Here is a 20,955-nt window from a genome sequence, read left to right on the forward strand (position 1 = left end):
AATTTGGGCTGGACACTGGATGATATGCAACCTAGTATGAAGAGAGTTTTGCCTAATAAAGCCATTAGGAAAGAAATCAACATGTAAAAGTTTGGTGTGATCCAAAGAGTCTGCAAGAATACTATAGACAAAGCCTACACTCCAAGGGGAAGTCTGCTGTGCAAACTCCAGAGAAATGAATATGAGCTCTTGTGCAGCCTCCATTCATTCCATAGGAGTTTGTGTGCAGGAGAACTTCCCCATGGGTTGTACCCCAAAGCTGCTGTTCCATCCTTGAGACCAACCAGTTTCTTGCAGCTTGACTGCTTCTGTAGGCATCAGCTGCTACCTCCTCCTCCTTTCAGATTTGTACAGTGTGATAGATGTTGTACAGACCATAAAAGTCATTGCCCCCAACAGACTTATAGTACACTAGATCAGACATAACGGGCACTTTCCTCCGCCTCCCCAGTACTCTTGTACAGATCCCATTCATTGCAGCAGGGCTTGCACAGGGAAACTCACTTCCTAACGGATTTGTACTCTAAACTAAAGATCTGGTTCTCTGTTTAGTCACAATCGAAAAGCTCTTCCGACAGATAAGGATTAGGAAAAGAGCAACAACAAAAACTCTGATAAGCAGCCTATGAGTCATTGACCAATAAGAGCGGGGTGACTGAAAAAGAAAGACATGATGTATTCTTTACTTAGGTTGCAATTCCAAGGCTGAAAATCACGCTGCAGATGTCTTCTTCTCCCTTCTCAATAAAGCCTATCAAGTTGGAGATCCTTCCCAATTTATCCCAGCCTTTACCTGGCATAAAAGTTTCCAGCGATGCTCTCAGATTTGTAGCTCCCAAATCCTGTCCCAGAAGAATACGAGTTCAAAGTTTCTGTGTGAGAGCGCAATGCCAGGCTCCCCGCAAGGACAGCCCTCGGTGGGGGTGTGGAAAAAGCCGCGTTGCCTCTGGCTGGGATTTCTTTAAGTGGCTTTCCAGCGGTTCCCTCCCCTGCTTTATATAGGCTCCTTTTCCATGCAAGGGCTGTCAATCAGCCAGCAGAGGAAACGCTTTCGAATCCATTCCTCCGCGGCAATGACATAATTCCCAATTCCGATCTGACAATTTGCTCGAGTCTACCTGGAAGGCGATCCCAAATCCAGCCACATCCTGAACCACAGCGGTCCTCCTCGCCGCTTCTCCCCCATTGGCAGCTCCTAATTGAGCGCGGGGGGGGGGAAGGAGCCAGATGGAGAAAGGGGCCCCCGAGCGATTCCTCCTGCGTCCTGTGTACAACGCGTCTCCAGTCCCAAACGCTTGGAGGGAAGTTACTTGCATGGAAATGATGAGCCCGCTGGATTTCCGTGGGAGACAGGGGGTTCTTGGGGGGCTGCTCTTCAACAACAGACGTGAGAAACAAGGCTGCGAGGTGGGATTATACCGTGGACTAATTTACGAATCCTCAACACCATGGACAATGCAAATAACCAGTCAAAATAACCAGATAATGCAAACAATTAGCAAAGGCTACTAGGCTGAGGGCTATAGAAACATAAATGAAGCTGGGAAGCCGCTTGCCTAGGGAGCAAGAGGCTATTAGTTTGGATCCCTGCTAGTGTGCTCACCAGACTGGGCCTAGTAAATATATATTTGTAGTCACCTATATTGGGCAGCAGTGATATAGGAAGGTGCTGGAGGCAGGTGCTCACTTCAGTGACAATGGCAAAGGCATCCTCTCATTCCGCGCAGGGGCAGGGGCGTAGCTAGGGGAGAGGGGTCCCATGTTCGCCCCTCTCCCCAGCGGCCTTTAGAAGTGAGGGGGATAATGAAGAAAATAGGGAGGGGTGGAAATGGGGGACCCTCAGGAGCTTGGGGCCCCGGGCTCTTTCAGTAGAAGGAAGCTGCCTTCTACTGAGTCAGACCATTGGTCTATCTAGCTCAGTATTGTCTACACAGACTGGCAGCGGCTTCTCCAAAATTGCAGACAGGAATCTCTCTCAGCCCTCTCTTGGAGAAGGCAGGGAGGGAACTTGGAACCTAGATACTCTTCCTAGAGCAGCTGCATCCCCGAAGGGAAATATCTTACAGTGCTCACATGTAGTCTCCCATTCAAATGCAACCAGGGCAGAACCCTGCTTAGCTAAGGGGACAAGTCATGCTTGCTACCATAAGACCAGCTTTCCTCTGTGCAGGAGGAAGGCAATGGTAAACCACTCCTGTATTCTACCAAGAAAACCTCATGGCTTTGTGGTCACCAGGAGTTGACACCAACTCAATGGCACAATCTTTCCTTTCTTTCCTTTAAGGGAAGATACAATGCCTCCTTGGAGGCAATTATTAGACCTGTGTCAAGCCTGCATTAGATCCCTCGGAGTTAGGCAATTATAGGCCTGTCTGCCACCTCCCATGGTTGGCCAAGGTGATGAGAAGGTGGTGGCTTCTCAGTTCCAGGCAATCTTGGATGAAACAGATTATCTAGACCCATTTCAAGTTGACTGTTGGGCAGGTTATGGGGTGGAGACTGCCTTGGTCAGCCAGCCTGATGGATGATCTCCAATTAGGAATTGACAGAGGGAATGTGACTTTTGGATCTTTTGGTGGCTTTCAGTACCATCAACCATGTTATCCTTCTGGACCGTCTGAGCAGAGATGGGTGTAGGAGGCAATGTTTTACAGTGGTTCAGCTCATACCTCTCAGGCAGATTTCAGAGAGTGTTGCTTGGAGACTGTTGTTCTACAAAGCGAGAACTTTAATATGGTGTTCCTCAGGGCTCCATTTTGTCTCCAATGCTTTTTAACATCTAAATGAAAGAGTAATGATTGCACCCTGCACCAAATCCCCTGTTGATCTCTCCCAACAGAAAGATCCCCTGATTATCCCTTCTACCAGTGTTGGGATTGATCATCAGGGGATTTGGTGCAGGGTGCTATCAGTATGCTGATGACACCCAAATCTATTTATCTATGTCAGTTTCATCAGATAATGGCTTAACTTCCCTAAATGCCTGCCTGGAGGCGGTAATGGGCTGGATGAGGGATAACAAACGGAGGCTGAATCCAAACAAGATGGAAGTGCTCACTATAGTGAGCTGCAGTTTAGGAGATGGGATAGATCTATCGGTTCTAGATGGGGTTACACTCCCCCAGAATGAGCAGGTTCACAGTTTGAGAGCACTGTACTTCTGGATCCAACTTTCTGATGTATCAGGTGGAGACAGTGGCCAGGAGTGTTGTTAGTGCAGAATGCTACTGCCAGGCTGGTCTCTTGGTTGTCCCAAAGAAATCATATCACTCCTGTTTTGAAAGAACTACACTGGCTGCCAGTAGGTTTCCAGGCAAAATTTAAAGTGCTGGTTGTTACCTATAAAGCCCTTAACAGCTTGGGCCAAAGGTATTTAAGAGAATGCCTTCTTCGTTATGAACCCTGCCACCTAGTAAGATAATCAGGGGAAGTTCATCTGAGGCTGCCACTGGCTTGTTTGGTGGCGACTCAAAGGCAGGCCTTCTCAGTAGTTGCCCCAGGGCTGTGGAACACACTTCCTGCTGAGATTAGAGCTGCTCCATTTCTGATGGCTTTTAGGAAACAACTGAAGGAACATATTTTTAGCAAAGCTTTTTAGTAGACATTTTAGTTGATGTTTTTGGTTGAATTTTGATTGTTTTAACATTAAATTTTATATATGTTTTAAATGTGTTCATCTTTTTGGTTTGTTTCCTTATTGTAAACCATCTAGAGACTTTGGTAGTGGGTGGTATATAAATATGTTAAATAAAATGAAAAATATAGGCCACCTCCAGCTCTTGCCTGTGTGCTTCCCAGAGGTAGCTGGTGGGCCACTGTGTGAAACACTATGCTGAAGTAGATAGGCCTTGGGTCTGATCCAGCAGGGCTGTTCTTGTGTTCTTATTAACTATGGTAATAACCATAGTTTGGTCACCTTCATGGGCTCAGAAGTTTTCATTTCCCTACATCATCTATGAGATCATAGATAATGTGAGTTGGTAGAATAATGGACTGTACCACTTCAGATTGCAAGTGGGAATCGCACATTCCATTGCTCCCTTCTAAATCGAAAACTAGCACAAGGGGAAGGCTGGGTGAGAAGCTTTCTCCCCTATATGTTATTTTTCTACTTTTTATGGGGAAGAGCTTCCAAAATGGTGGCCTTCCTCTCACCTACAGCTGAAGTGATGCATTCCATTCTGTCACCTGAGAATTCTACCAGTTTTTTCTCCTGAATATGAAGAGTAGGCATGAGTTAGTTCATAGAATTACAAAAAAACCTTTCCCCCCCCCGCATGTTTTGGGGTACCCAAAATAAAAGGATGTTCTTCTTGGCCTCAGGAAGATCATTCAGCATTGTCAATAGAAAGACAAAATAATAGAAAGACAAAAATAAAAAAGAGATGGCTGTGCCTATCCATCTGATCAGCAACTGATTTAAGAAGAGAACTACCTTGAAGAGAGGGGACAGGGCTGACCCTACCATGAAGCAGGATACTTCTGGCTTCAGACTGTGGACCAGTTCTCAAGGGCAGCAGAGTAGACCACCATCACTCTCCCCATGATGGACTGCTAAGGAAAGACAGACACATGGCACCAAGCTGCTTTTTTCTTCACTCCCTTCCTTTTCCTTTAGGAAGGGGGAGACTAGAGCTGAAACAAGGAGGAACTGAGGTGTTATTTAATTTAATTTATTTATTTATCATATTTCTATACCACCCAGTATATGCATTTCTAGGTGGTTTTATCTTTTTTGTTTAAAGAGAGAGAAGGGAGAAGGCACTATTTACCACTCAGGTAACAAAATGTAATGGGAGATAGAAGTGAACTGCCAGAAGGTCCCTTTTGGCAACCACCATTACCTCCACACATTATCACTGGGGCAGCTGAGACTTCTTATCCTCACAGAGTGTTTCCAAGCATCTGCAGGGTGCTTTTCTTTCCCATTGAGAAGCATGGCCAGCTTGCACATAGCGACAATTTGGGAGGGCTTCCAGGCAAGCTTTGTGATAGGCTTGTGCTCCAACACCCATGCTTTTAAAAAATTAAACACTGGGTTTATGAAGGCAACACGTTCATCTAGAGCAGGATTTCCTCCTCCTTCATTTAAAAAGTTATTTGAAGGTTTTGTGGCAATTTATGATCAAAGTTAAAGATCTATTTTCTATTGGAGAGCAGACTATAAAAGAGAGAGGGGATGCAATTGTGTGTGGCTCACACACTTCCCTATTACACTGCTGCCTGTTCCAATCGCTAAACTTAAAAAGCAGTGGGAAGTCGTGCCTGACGTGGATTTATTCTCCCATCTTCTAGCAGCAACACTGTCTCCTTGGCAGCTGCACGAGCATGTGGAATAAACCTGGCTCTCATTAGCTGGCTCTGTGCAAGGCTTGGGGCCAGAGAGCAGCAGCAGCAGTCACTGCTTCCCAACTCATCAGGATATAGATGGAGGAGATGTGAATAGGATCAGTGGGTTGTATATTTCACGTCTGGAGATGCTGGCACGTTGAGGGGAAGCTGCGGAGCAACAGGACTCCGGGGGAGCAAGAGACAGAACAGTTAGGCAGAATCCAAATGCAAGACAAATAACTCTGTGCCATACCGGCAGCCTTGGCGTTCCAAACAGGAAATCCTTCACCTTGCCCTGCCCCACCTGTAGAGTTGCAGAGTTTCATAAAATCAAATAACTCTCAAAAAGTGAATGCAGAATTCAAGATTTCTTTTGCCATTTTTTTGTTCAAGGCTTCTGCTTCAAATCCACACAGCCAACAGATGGGGTGGGGTAAAGTGTGCCACTTCAGATTGTAGGCAGGTCTCCACCAAAAAAAAAATTCCTGGATATACAAAACTATTAGGGAGCAGACTAAGCTAGAACTCTACTCCCCGCCATCTAGCTCTAAGTGTGCAGGTATTGTTTCTATAGAGGAGGAGAATTTGTTTGTGCAATCTTCCACCTGCAACATGATGTGATACATTCCAGGAATCATTTTACGACCTCATCTGCTATATGTGTGTGAAACAGGCCTTAGTTAAGTAGTGATGGGCACATACCCCTCTGCTTGATGTAGAATTCAGCTTGGAAAACTGAACTTTTGAAACAAAACTGGAAAATAACTTGTGCCCCCCCCCCCAAGTTCAATTGCAAAAATTTTAATTTCCAAATATGTGGGATGCCTTTCCAGAGAAGTTCGCCTGGTGTCAATGCTGATGTCTTTCTGGCACCAGGCAAATACTTTTTTATTTGCCCAGACATTCCAGCATTAAAATAGCTGGTTTTAATTGCTATTTTATGTGTTTCAACTGGCTTTTATTAATTGATGTGACTGTCTCTCTGTGCTTTCATAGTTCAGTTGAATTTTTCTGTTTTTTATTTGTGAACCACCATGGGAGTTTATGCTGAATGGCAGCTAATACATTTGCTAAATAAAATAAAGTTAGATTCTGTGGTGTTCCCAGTGACATCTGTGGGAGTGTGACACAAGGCCTGAACCCTCTCCCTCGAGAAAAGCTCCTGGACCCAGCCTACCATACCCTTCTCTTCCCACACTGGTCAGGAGAATAGTCTTCTTTGGGAGTGGTCTAAGAACAACCTCCTTCAAGGTGCAGGGGTCTAAGAAAAGCCTCATTCAAGTTGTAGGTGAACAACAGCTGAAGAGAGGGTATGCCCTCACCTCTTGCCTGTGAGCTCCCCAGAGACATCTGGTGGGCCACTGTGTAAAATAGGATGCTAAACTAGATAGGCCTTGGGCCTCATCCAGCAGGACTGTTCTTATGTTCTTAAGGTGGATTCTCAGTTAAGCATTTACTGATAATTTTAGAACAGGGCATGGAATTAGATGCCAGTGTGATGTTTAAGTGACACTGTGGATGACACAGTCCATCACTGAATGGACACTGAGTGATACAATCAATCAGAGGATTATGCTTTGGCATGGCCACTGGCCATTTAAATGTTCTCTCATATCACAACAGTGTGATGAGATTGTGGCCCAGTATCCCCTGGCTTAACCCAGATTGTGCCATTTTTCTTGCTATGAAAATGTGTGAAAACAGTTCCTCAGCTTCATCCTGCATGATCCATATAAACAAAAGCTGCTTCTTGGACATCTCAGTGGCTGTCAGTACTGTGAACCATGGTGTATCCCCCTAGATTTTCTGTCCCAGTTAATGGTTGGGGGCACTGTGCTCCAGTGGTTCTGCTCTCACCTGGCAGGTAGGTTTTTGAGGGTTTGCACTGGGAAACTTCTGCTCTGTTTCATTTCATTTCTATTATAGACTACCCAGGGTCAGCATCAGGGGTAGGTCAAGTTGTTGGACTCCATGCCTGGCAACACCTGCCTGAGGGCCAACAATTTTGCAGTGTCAGTAGTGGCCCAGATCAGCCAACAGGCTCACAGTGCCATCAGGTAGGGAGGTTAGGAGGTGGATAAAATGCCACGTGAATTATGAAGCAGCAGCAGTCATTTCATGTAGATGTTATATGGTAGAGGGGCAGAACAGAACCTTGAGATACTCTCAGAGATGGCGCCAAGATCTGGAGCAACACCAAGCCCAAGGCCCGTGGTGCAGAGACCTCCCACAGCTTACCAGGTAGGTAGCCGGCCGTGGCAGCAGATCCTTCCACTCTCGCCCTTGGAGGGTGGAAAAGAGGAGCTGCTGAGGCCTTGGGTGGCAATGGTGGTAGAAACTCCCACCCTCTGAGAGTGGGAATGAAGAGGAGTTGGTGCTTCTGCCATTGAGGCCTTTGATGGCTTTAGTAGTGACTTCTCTCCCTGCCCACTGGCCAATGGGCTTTCACCCAGGCCCCTGCAATAACACAAAGCCACTAAAGGCCTCATCTGCTGCTGCACCAACTCCTCTTCTTTGTTCTGCCAGATCAACTTTTAGATTCTTGTCTGTAGTTACCCACGTGACATCTGTGTCCTCCAACTAGGAATGGCTCAAGAGCTTAAGGCTGCCTCCCTGCTTCCTCCTTAGCTGGCAACAACAAATGTCAACACCCACCCCCCACTCCCTTACCAAGTGGCACCAAATGCGGCCCCCCTTACCTGGCAGCATGCCAGCAGGAATGAAGAGCAGGTCCAACAACTGTTCCTCCTCTCATGCTCACTGGATTTGAAAAGAAGGATGGAGCAGAAGAGAAGTGTGGTGGAGAACAGACTAGCCCAACACTCTCCTCTCCTTCCCCTTCATGGAGGAGAGTAGAGGAAAGTGGCGGGCTGGAGTGTCTCTCCACCAGTCTCCTCCTTTTCATTTCCTCTTCCATCCCATGCCTCTCCTTTTCAAGTCTAGGTAGTAGAGGGTTGACAGAGGCCAGCGCTGCACCTCGGCCCCCATTATTTTATTTATTTATTTGATAGATTGATTGATTTTTATACCAGCCTTCCAAAAGTGGCTCAGGGCGGTTTACATTAAAATAAAAACAACTAAAATCAATTAACAGTTAAAAGCAGAAATGATAAAACAACATAAAACCATTAACAATTAAAACATTTTATATTGTTTTAAAAACCCTGGAAAACCAGGCCAAACATTTACAGTTTTAAAACAGTTTTAAAACCCTAGAAGGCCAGGCCAAAGAGATAGGTTTTAAGGGCTCTCCTGAAGGCCATTAATGAACTTGGATTACGGATTTCTTCCAGGAGTGCATTCCACAGCCCAGCCACCTGAGGCATTCACCTCAGTGCACCTCATGGACAACAGGGCAACCCTGCCACCAACTTTGGTTGGTGAACCAGTTGCACCCTTTCCCAGACAAGGGCAACTGTGCCATGGTGACCCAAGTTTGGATTCCTGCAGTGCATTATACATGGAATTACCTTTGAAAAGTGCTTGGAAAACTAGCTGGTTCAGAATACAGCAGCAAGGTTACCAACAGAGACCTTCCATAATAATTATTTTTTAACCAGTATTAAAAGATCTACCCTTGTTTCTCATTTGTTTCTGGGCCACATTCCAAGCTCTGGATTTCCGTTTCATCCCTAAACAGCCTGGGATGAGGGTATTTGAAGGACCTCCTTCTCTCATAGAAACCTGCCTGTTCACTGAGATCATAACTGAATGATCTGCTTTGGCTGCCACCACCATCAGAAGTCATGCAGGTGATACCTGAAGCTAGAACCATTTCAGTGATGGCACTCCATCCTTGGAATGCCCTCCCCAGAGTGGTCTATTTAGCATTATCCCATTTATCTTTTAGGTTCCTAGTAAAAACTCTTCTATTTTCCCAATCTTTTTTCTAATCGATACTCTTGTTTTTACTATTTTATTGCTGGTTTGGCAGTATTGCTCTGATTCTGTTAGTTTGACTGATGGTGCTGTTTTGATTTGTTTTGCTTTGTAGTAAGATTATTGTATGATTTTATGTACATATGAATACGTATGTGGAAAAATGGAAAATGTTTTAAATAAATGAAATGATATTTTCTTCCACTTATGAAAGTAGATTTGCTGCTGTAGATGATTAATTTGCCCTGTGGTGCAAAGAGAAGGAAAAGATAAACAACAGAATCATACAAAAGTGTTAAATGTTTTTCTGTCTTTGATACACAGGGAGAAGTATTGTTTTTCTGACATCCCTGAGAGTTTTATGTAACCTTAGATAGAACAACACTGATTTGGAAGGCCTCCCATTCAAGATTCCCAGCACCATTTTAAAGGAAAAAGAAAAAAAGACTAGTTTGTTCACCTGCATCATAAAGATAAATGACTTCTCTGCTGTTTTCCAAATGATAAAATGAAGTTCTGATAGGGCCCATCACTGGAAACCTGGGAGCTCTGGAACCATGAGGTGCTGTTGGCAACAATGGCAATGGCATAAAAAGTTATTAGCCATTTCAGTCATGTTAGACACACCCATTGCAATGACATCAGAGTATATAACGTTGCCATTCTAGGCATCAAGGAAACAGTGGGTCAAGGAGACAGTACTCTAGAAAACAGGTACCATTGTTCTGACAATACTATCCCAGATAAAGCTAGCCATTGTTGGAGAAGAAGAAAAGAGAAGTACCACTCTATTCTATCTCTGTGACAAGAACAAGCTCTGACAAGGTTCTGGGAAAGGCTACCATACCCGATCCCTAATAGTCCAGGGCAGAAAGGCCCAACTATGTGACAGAAATACACATTGCATTCCAAAAACAACTCAGGGTGGCATACTATCATGTAAGCCAGTTTGGCTGACATCCAGATTAATGCTGCACTAGTGCAAACATGTTGCACTAATCCAAGGATGTTGGATTAGCTAGTTCTGCTTAGCCGGGAGTTTGTGTTCCAGATTAGTGTTGTGCTAGTGCAACAGGGTGCTCTTGCACAATGTGTGACACACCTGCTGCTGTGAAATCTCAGTCCATATGTGTTGTAGGGAATGATACAAAGCTATCCTCTGTCATTGGTGCACAAGCACAACACTTGTACAAATAGATTAAGAGATTGCAGAATTTTGAGCATCTGCTCAGCAATGTGATCTTATGAGTTTGCATCTTTGTTCGGTGCACTAGTGCAGCGTTAGTCTGGATGTCAGCCATTGAAGATACTGCAGTGCAAGGATGCTCAGTTATGTGGTTTGCACATTGCATTGACAATATCCCATTTATCCCATGTGTGACATCACCCTTGTTATAGAAAATGCCTAGTTTTGCTTCTACGATGGAAATTAGGGGTGTGCATGAAACCGGTATGCCTGGTTCAGTTCGAGTCCAAAGTGGATTTGAATGGAACCGGGCATGTTTAGTCCCCCCCAAAAAAAACACACATTCCATCTTGGCTTGAATTCAAGCCGGTCCAGGGGTTCTAACGGGGAAAAAATGTTTATTTTAGAAACACACTGCCTCGGGGGGAGGGGGCACTGCCATGGCCTTGGGTGAGTCTCCAGTGGTCCGTCCCCCCCCGCTGGCCTTGTCCCTGTCTCTGATCAGCCCAGTTCAGGCCCTCTTAGTCCATTCAGTCATGCAGATGAACAATGCGCATGTGCATTGGACGCCAAAATGGCTGCTGTCAGCTCGAAGAGGCCCATAATGGGCCAAAAACAGGCTAAAACAGCCCGAACTGGACCAACTGGAGACTGAGGGGAGGCCAGCAGGGGGAGGAGGAACTGCCAGAGATCTTCCTGTGGCTGCAGCAGCACCCCCCAGAGGTGGTGAGTTTCTTTCATATATATATATATATAAGGACGAGCCAGGGGCGAGCCAGTTCGCATATCCCTAATTTAAATCTTCAAGAGAACTGAATAGGCCTCATAATGCAAAATGTAATAATCATGTAACATTTTACCACCTGTTTAGCATAGTTGAGCACTTGTCATTTTTTATCCCCAGATACGCTCAGCAAATAGATCTATAATCTAAAACATTTAGATAATAATAATGAAGAATTGTCTCCTGCTAAGAAAGCTTGCTAAGCATTGGAGCATGGAAAATTCTGGATGGGACCTATATTGTTGCAGAAGATTCCAAACCATACCTCAGGTTTCATTTGGAGGGTTTTCATCATCCAATGTCATACTTTTATGGCAACTTTGTTATATGATTCTTCCCCTTCCTAGGAAGACAATAGGCTGCATTCAGTTACAATAACGGATAACTGTTTCCATTGTTTCTGAATGTGAAGAAGCTTCAAGTTTTATAAAGCACTTTCCCCACCTGACAGGAATTCAAATTCTGTTCTATCTATAATGCACAGGAAAAATAAGGGAACACTTTATTATCATTTTTAAATTTAGTTCTTTCTCTGGTTAATTCTGGACAATCTATTAGGTATCAAGTACTGCCAGCAGGACATTGCTTTGTTGTCACTAATCTATTAACATAATATTTCAATAATGTCTGTTTATTTATTATGTAACATATTTGTATCCCGCCCAAAACTTACTTCTCTGGGCAGCTATGTATATCAGCCTAGCTCAGTATTATCTACACAGACTGGCAGCAGCTTCTCCAAGGTTGAAGGCAGAAGTCTCTCAGCCCTATCTGGAGATGCCAGGGAGGGAACTTGGAATCTTCTGCATGCAAGCAGGCAGGTATTCTCCCCAGAATGCCCCCATGCCCTAAGGGAATGTCTTACAGTGCTCATACATGTAGCCTCCCATTCAAATGCAAACCAGGGCAGACCCTGCTTAGCAAAGGGGGTAATTCATAAGAACAGCCCTGCTGGATCAGGCCCAAGGCCCATCTAGTCTAGCATCCTGTTTTGCACAGTGGCCCACCAGATGCCTCTGGAAGCCACAGGCAGGAGTTGAGGGCTCTTACTCCCTATACTCTCTCCTGCTGTTACTCCCCTGCAACTCATCCTGCCTTTGAGGCAGGAGGTGGCCTATAGCCCGCCGACTAGTAGCCGTTGATAGACCTCTCCTCCATGAAGTTATCCAAACCCTTCTTAAAGCCATCCAGGTTGTTGGCTGTCACCACATCTTGTGGCAGAACAAGAACATAAGAACCTTCTCCAAGGTTGAAGGCAGGAGTCTCTCTCAGCCCTATCTGGAGATGCCAGGGAGGGAACTTTGAAACTTCTGCATGTTTGCTACTACACGACCAACTCACTACATTGCACTACACTGTTGGTGCTGCCTTTCAAGTTGCATAGCAGGCCTGGAGGGTCCCTAACTGCGATGTAGTTCTATCCATTATGTTGTTAGAAAGGAACAATTTGTTTGGCCCATGTAGGGATGTGCGGTTTGGTTCGGCTCCGGACCGGTTCGTCCGAACCGGTCCGGATCCGGCGGCTCGATCCCGGACCGAATCGGGCCCTCCCGGGGACCGAGCCGGACCGAATTCGAGCCGGTTCGGTACCGAACCGGCTCGGGTTTCCCGAACCGGTTCGGGAACGAAATTGAGTCTCTGGAGTGTCTCTTTAAAGTTCCAAGTGTGTCCTCCATTTTGTGTCTCCTTCCCGAAACTTTTGCTCCTCCTTGCATCCATTTTGTGATGCTATTTCCAGGCATTGTATTGGCTGCGCTATTGATCCTTGATTGGCCAGAATGAGTCCTTTGGTCTGGTAGGCTGCTTGGCTGTTGCACTGTTGAGAGCTGGCACCCTGTTGGCCGTGGGGGGAGTGCAAAGGTGGGGGCTCCCAAAGGAGGGAATTTCAAACCTATATAAACCCAAGCCTCTTCTCTGGAAACTTCTCTTGGCTGCAGTTGTGGGATCATCTCTGAGACCTGCTTGCCCTTTGCTGGCTGCTCTGGTGTCTCTGTGAGTCCTGACTGTGTCCTGTGTCTCTCTGTGTGTGCTCTGTCTAATCCTTTGTCCACCAGCCCTTTGTGACTCTCTGTGTGTCTCCTCTCTCTGTCTGTCTCTTCTCTTGCCTGTATACTGTGTGTTACTTCACTTTACTTTCTTCTTAATTTCCCCCAATTTTCCCTGTTCCTTGTCTGTCTGCTTTTCTCCCCCCCCTCCCCCCCCTTTCCCTTCTCATCCTTTGGGCCTACCCTCCCCCTCCCCCACTCCCACCCACTGCATCCTCATTGCTTTAAATCTTCTTCCATTAATTATTGCTCTTTGTCCTGCCTTGTTGTTGTCCAACTTTTTGATTTTCACATTGCATTCCATTGGTTTCAGTTATATATTGCTTGCTGGTTTTGCTTAAATTGTACCATTTTGTTTGTTTCTGCTGACTGCTGCTGCCCTGTGAGTTGGTTCCCTGAATCCCCCCCCCCCACCCCCAGAGGATTCTGTTGTTGTTTCTTGTTGTCCCATATAATCAGTTTTGGTTCCCTGCTCCAAACTTGCCCCTCCAAGTCCAACCACACCCCACCCCAACCCCACCCCATCCAGCCTTCTCCCAAGTTTGCTGCTGCCAAACCGAGTCCAGTTTTCTTTGCTTGGTTCCACTTATTCATTTGCTATTATTAATTTGCAGCAATTGTGGTTTCATTGTCTCTGTTCACTTAGTGGCCCCCCTCAGAGTCTGTGTTTGGTTCCCCCTCCCCACACCCCCACCCCCAAGTTTTTTCTGCTGGTTATAGTCTTTCTTTTAATTTTTTTTTTAAACTTCTGGCTTGTGTTCTCTTGATATATATTGCTTTATATATTTTGCTACCCTCCTCCTCCTCCTCCCCCCCCCCTGCCTGCCCCCCCCACCCTCCCTCCTCCCAGACCCTACCCTAGCCCAGGCCCAGCTCCTCCCCCAACCACCCCATCCAGCCTAATCGCTGCTGCTGCCCGAGTTGTTCCAGTTTCTCCTTTGCTGTTTGTTGTTGCCCCCTCCCCTTCCCCCCAACACCCCTCTGCCACACACTAGCCCCCAACCACACACACCCTCTCTGCTCCCCCCACCCCACCTCTTTTTCTCCTTGCCCCTGACTCTCTCCACTCACCCCAGGCCCCCTGCCACACACTAGCCCCCAACCACACACACCCTCTCTGCTCCCCCCACCCCACCTCTTTTCCTCCTTGCCCCTGACTCTCTCCACTTACCCCAGGCCCCCTGCCACACACTAGCCCCAACCACACACACCCTCTCTGCTCCCCCCACCCCACCTCTTTTTCTCCTTGCCCCCGACTCTCTCCACTTACCCCAGGCCCCCTGCCACACACTAGCCCCCAACCACACACAGCCTCTCTGCTCCCCCCACCCCACCTCTTTTCCTCCTTGCCCCCGACTCTCTCCACTTACCCCAGGCCCCCTGCCACACACTAGCCCCAACCACACACACCCTCTCTGCTCCCCCCACCCCACCTCTTTTTCTCCTTGCCCCCGACTCTCTCCACTTACCCCAGGCCCCCTGCCACACACTAGCCCCCAACCACACACAGCCTCTCTGCTCCCCCCACCCCACCTCTTTTCCTCCTTGCCCCCGACTCTCTCCACTTACCCCAGGCCCCCTGCCACACACTAGCCCCCAACCACACACAGCCTCTCTGCTCCCCCCACCCCACCTCTTTTCCTCCTTGCCCCCGACTCTCTCCACTTACCCCAGGCCCCCTGCCACACACTAGCCCCCAACCACACACACCCTCTCTGCTCCCCCCACCCCACCTCTTTTTCTCCTTGCCCCCGACTCTCTCCACTTACCCCAGGCCCCCTGCCACACACTAGCCCCCAACCACACACAGCCTCTCTGCTCCCCCCACCCCACCTCTTTTCCTCCTTGCCCCCGACTCTCTCCACTTACCCCAGGCCCCCTGCCACACACTAGCCCCAACCACACACACCCTCTCTGCTCCCCCCACCCCACCTCTTTTTCTCCTTGCCCCCGACTTTCTCCACTTACCCCAGGCCCCCTGCCACACACTAGCCCCAACCACACACACCCTCTCTGCTCCCCCCACCCCACCTCTTTTCCTCCTTGCCCCCGACTCTCTCCACTTACCCCAGGCCCCCTGCCACACACTAGCCCCCAACCACACACACCCTCTCTGCTCCCCCCACCTCTTTGGACCGCTGCTACTGCTGTGTCCTCCCCCCACACCTGAATCCCCCCTCCCTGCTGCGCTGCGCTTCTCCTCTCTCCTCTTTCTCTCTATCATCTCTCTTTCTCCTCTCTCTCTCTTTCTTTTCTCTCTCTCTCCTCTCTTTCTCTTTGTCCCTGCCCCCCCTCTCTTTTCTCTCTCTCTTAGTCTTTTCTCTCTCTGCTCCCCTTCACTTTCCACCTCCTCTCCCACAGCTGCAGCCGCACACAGTAGCCTACCCACCTGGCGGCTGCCATCGGTTTTTTTTTTTCTTTTTATAGTTTTTGGTTGATTTTGTCTCTGCTTGGGGGTGAGTTGAGCGACACAAATAGTGTTGTCTCCTCACTTCTGCCCCTCCATCGTTGTTGAACTACCCCGGTTGCCTGTGTGCCTCGTGCGGCCGCCCTGCTGTGTCTCAGCCCAGGGTGGCTGGCTGGCGGCGGCGAATCCGTGACCAGCAGTGAGTGGCAGGAGAAGGACCGGAAGAAGAGGGGTTAGTGCGTGTGCGATTGTGCACCTTTTGTTGCCCCTTTCTCTCCCTAGCTGGCGGTTTTAAATAGGGACACCCCTATTCTGAAATGCATTTGGGTGTGGGGAGGAGGGAGGGAACCTTGGAGAGGAGATGTACTGTTGTAAAACTTGTGTCTTCATGCCCATGCCCAGTAAAGAAATTGCTGCTGTGTGTTGCGTTGCATTGCATGCGTCTTGCAGGTGGTTTTTGAACAGGTGCCTTCCAGAGTGCTTCCTTGCCTCTGGGGCAGTCTGAGTGGGGTCCAGGGTTCTGATGCGATGCTGCCACTACATGCTGGGCCCATGCCATGCCAGAGTGCTTCCTTGCCTCTGGGGCAGTCTGAGTGGGGTCCTGGCTGGGCTCTGATGCTGCCACTACATGCTGGGCCAATACACACGTATGATGATGATCATGATGTTCAATCCATGAGGCTGCCATCAAGTGTTTGCTGCTGCTTGCTTGCCATGGCATTGGGCAGGCAGAGTCACAGAGTGGGTGGGTTCAACCTCTGTGTTGGTGTGACTGGGTTCTGGTTTTGGTTGTGTGCAATTTAGAGTCACTAAATAGGCTGCATTGAGTTTGATGCTCCCCCCACAGGAGCATTACTTGAGAACCACCCCCCAGAACCCACACTTTGTGTTCCAGTTCACTAAATAAGGGTTTCCTCCTTTGATCTGCAGGTTCCCAAGCGTTGACTGCATCCCTCCCCCACCCCCGGTAGGTGCTGTGCCCTCCCCCCATCCACTCTCCCCCCCAAAAAAAGCTAAAAACTTGCCACCCACACCACAACTACTCCACCCAACTGCCCGTGCCACCCTCCCACACCGGGGTTCCACCCTTTAACCCCCTATTTTTCTAAAAAAAAACCCTCCCAGACCCTCCCATCTCCCCAATTGGCTTGGTGGTTGACTCCCAAATTCAAAAAGGACACCCTCCCCCTCACTTCGATTGGCTTCCCCCCCCCATATCAAAAAGTCTTCCTTTCCCCCCAATTGGCTTCCTTTTTTGAAAACAAACTTCCCCCCCGCCGCCTCCAAATCAGCTGCCTTTTTTTTGGCCCCTAAGCCCCTCCAAATTATTTTTTTGACCCTGTCTGGCCTTCCTCCTAAAGTCTCCCTCCTTCTGACCTAGCAGCATGTCTGAGCGCCGTGTGGCGGGCAGGGCTCGCTCAAGGCTGGCAGGCAGAGGTGGGAGAGGCCAGGTGTGGGGTGCGCCTGCGGCACGGGGAGGGAGAGGACGCGGGGAGCCTGAGGACACCCCAGTTCTCCCCATTGGAGAATTCTTTGCTCCGGCCCCATCTTTGGTGCGCAGGATTCAGTTCCCCACGCCTGCTGCCGCCAATCGCGGCAGAGGCAGAGGCACCGTTAGGGCTGTGGCGGGTCCCTCCTCGCCGGCGGCACCAGGTGCTGCTGAGCTACCGCCAGTTGTTGAGGTGGAGGAGACTGTGGAGTTGGAAGAGCAGGTAGAGGGCGGTGAGGACCGTGCGGCTGGCAGCGATGCAGCCAGGTTCTCCCTCCCTCTGGGGCCCCTTCCCCCTATCCTTTCGCCGCTCAGTGGGGCCCCCCCTCGTGAAGCCCGACACTCTGGTGGGGAGCGGTCTGGCGAGGTGGTGGAGGAGAGGCCTGCCTCTCCAATGCCAGTTGAGCCGGGCCCTTCCTCCGCTGTGGAGGGCGGAAGGGGCGGGTTGGGTGGCAGCAGTGGGCAGGCAGCGGCGGCCGCCCCCCCCCCCCTAGGACTGCAGCCACCCTGCGAGAAACGGCCTAGGACGGCGCCCAGGGCGCAGGAGGCCAAGGGCAGTGGTGCATGGGTGCATTTTGAGGTCCCTCAAGATGCCCCATTCCACGCCCGCTGTGTCCACTGCAGGATGCTTGTCAGCCGTGGAAGGGACCCTGCGCACCTGGGTACGACGCCTATGTGGAGACACCTAGAGCGTCACCACCCAGGTCTCAGGGGACAGGCTGGCAGCGCTAGTGCGCCTTGTGCATCTGCCACTAGGGTGGGCAGCGGCAGTGTGCCAGCCAGCAGGCAGGCTACACTGCCCGTCCAGCGGTGGACGCAGTCCTCGGGCAGCCAGCGTATTGTTCGCGTGGACCATCATCACCTCACCCGCCTCATAGGGGAGATGATTTCCACCGATGACCAGCCGTTTCAGGTGGTCGAGAACAACGGCTTCCGCCGTATTCTCCAATACCTGGCTCCCGAATACGTCATCCCCTCAAGGACGACGTTCAGCCGGAACGTGGTCCCCTCCCTGTACCGCAAGTGCAGGGAGCTCGTGTCGGCCGAGCTGCGTGCAGCTCCGGCCGGGACAAGCGTGCATTTCACGACTGACCTCTGGACCAGTGTCAGTGGGATGCACGCTTCTTTCCTGGCCCTCACTGCCCACTGGTGGGGACCGGAGAGTGAGGGGACCTCCGCGGGCGATGCTTCCGGGTCCGGCGCGGCTCCCGATGCACTACGGCACAGGTGGGCCGTCCTGCACGTGGAGACGATGGACACGAGGCACACCGCGGAGGAGGTGGCGGCCGTACTCGACCGCCAGATAGAGGAGTGGATTGGCGGGTGTCCACACCTCTCCCGCGGCTTCATTGTCACCGACAATGGAGCCAACGTTACCGCCGCTGTCGAGACAGTCATGGACTGTGTGAACATACGGTGTATGGCACACACGCTCCATCTGACCGTCAGGGACGCCCTTGGCCTTAAGGAGCTGAGGGCGTCCCAGGAGAAGGGGGCCCGCCCCATCGCAGGTGCTGTTGCTGCCACGGCCACGCTTGTGGATAAGTCCCGCAAGCTGGCCGCCCACTTCCACCGCAGCGAGAAGTCCAGGAGACTGCTTCGCCAGAAGCAGGATGACCTTGGCCTTCCTCGCCATCTCATCCCTACGGATGTGGAGACGCGGTGGAACTCCACCTTCCTCCTGTTCCAGCGCCTGTTGGAGCAGGAGAGAGCCCTTGTCTCCCTGGCGAGGGACGAGTCCTTGGATGTCTGCGACTTCTCGAACGCAGAGTGGAAGCAGATGTCCGAGGCGGTGTCGGCACTCGAGCCCTTCCAGCTTGCCACGAAGGGCTTGTGTGGCGACACCACTCCCTTGAGCCAGGCGCTGCCCACAGCTGTTGGTCTCGAGAAGCTGATGGGTGGACTCCATATCTCTCTGACCACGCCAGAGGGTCGTGCTCTGGCTGGGAGGCTGAGGTCTGGGGTTGACAAGCGGCTCGTTGATGTGCTGGGAGACAGGGAGGAGTATGTCCTCGCTTGTCTCTGTCACCCAGCCCTCAAGGGCAATGCCGTGAGTGCCGACGACTTGCCCAGGTGGAAGGGCATCCTGGTCGAGAAGGTTAGGGAGGAGGAGGCCGCTAGGGCCCGCAGAGACCAGGGTGTTGGTAGTGGTGCGGGGGCAGCCCTCGCGGCCCAACCCGCACCCAGCAGCAGCATGGGCGGCCAGCCGGCGTCAGCTTCCCCTTCCCCTCCCTCTTCCCAGTCCAGCAGCGCGGCATCCCAGGCGGCGCCATCGCAGCAGCCATTTGCTACCGACTCGAGATCCGCCCAGTGGTTTCAGCGGTTCTGCTATGGCGCCATGCCTGGTATGCGGGAGGCTCGACCTGCCAGGCCCCCCTCCAGTGCTGAGCAATGCGTTGCGCAGTACTTGGAGGAGCCTGTGGAGGGAGACGGCGTGGACTGCGCACAGTTCTGGGCGAGCCGCCGCCAAGTCTGGCCGGACCTGGCGGTGGTGGCTGTGCGCCTCCTCTCCTGCCCCCCAACCAGTGTCCAGAGCGAGCGGGTGTTTTCACGTGCCAGGGACGTGGTGACACCCTCTCGCTCCCGCTTGGACCCTGGTCTGGTGGAGCAGCTGGTCTTCCTTAAGGTGAACCTCCCCCTGTTGGGCTACCCCAAGCTGCAGTTTGAGACGGGCGAGTGATTACCGTGGGTTGCCCCATGGTTGGTCACCTGCCTGGCTCGAACTCTGTGCTTATCCCTACCCTCCCCCCTTCCACCTCTAGCTGAGCTGACGTGACAGATGCTGAGCCGTGCCAGCCAGTCGCAGCGTGTAGTGTGCCCACACAGAGATGCAGTTGTAGTAGTAGTTGTAGTGCTGCGACTGGCCAGATGTTTACAATGCCCACGCCCACCTAAAAAGAAACCCAATGCTGACCAGCACAGGCCCTTTATCTATCCACCTGTCAGCATTTGGGGACCTGGCGTGGGCACGGCACACCCCCCCAAAGTAGCACAGCCCACGGAGTACTAGACTTAGCGGCAGCGGCGGGTATACGTTCAAAAATGCAGTGTAGATATGTAAATACTGTATGTAAATAAACATGTAAATAATTTTTTCTTTAAAAACCCCATGTCAAAATCAAGCCTCAAAATTATGCAAAAGAAAGAAAAAAAGGTGACAAAGGGAGAACAAAATGATGAATGCCAAATGAATTGATTTTATTGAAAATGTCACCAGAAATCATGTGTGGGGGGCTTGGTTTACATGGAGAAGATGATTGGGTGATTTTTTGAAATGAAACGAATGAATTATTATCATCTTATGTTCATCTTGATTGTGGTCACTGTTGATGTTGGCTGATGGCAAAAAACCCAAAACCATCAGAATAGCAATGAACTGGCTGCCAACACAACATATTGATTGATAACTGTGCAGGGGGGGAATTGGGTCTGTGTGTGTGTGTGTGGTGCAGGCTCAGTCTGTCTCTTCCTGTTGTGTGTCTGTCTGTCTGTCTGTCTGTGTGAATGGATGCCTAGCACTGTCTCTGTGTGTGGATGCTTTCTGTGTGTAGTGTGGTGTGTGTCTGTCTACATGTTTTTTTTCCTCCCCCCCATGCCTCCCTCCATCCTTCCCCTCTCATCCTCTCCCCTTCCTCTTCACCACCTTCCATCCTCCCTCCCTTCCAGCCCACCACCGCCTCACCTGCCCCCAACCCCGGTCTGGCAGATGATGAGAGTCTGGTCTCTCCCACCGAAGCACACACGTGAGCACGTGTGTGCACAAATATGTGGCTGACCAACTCTGAGCCGGACCCTCCCCCCTTCAATCCCCTCTACATCCCTCTCCCCCTCCCC

This window comes from Hemicordylus capensis, chromosome 1, assembly GCF_027244095.1.
Source record: "Hemicordylus capensis ecotype Gifberg chromosome 1, rHemCap1.1.pri, whole genome shotgun sequence".
Lineage (NCBI taxonomy): Eukaryota > Metazoa > Chordata > Lepidosauria > Squamata > Cordylidae > Hemicordylus > Hemicordylus capensis.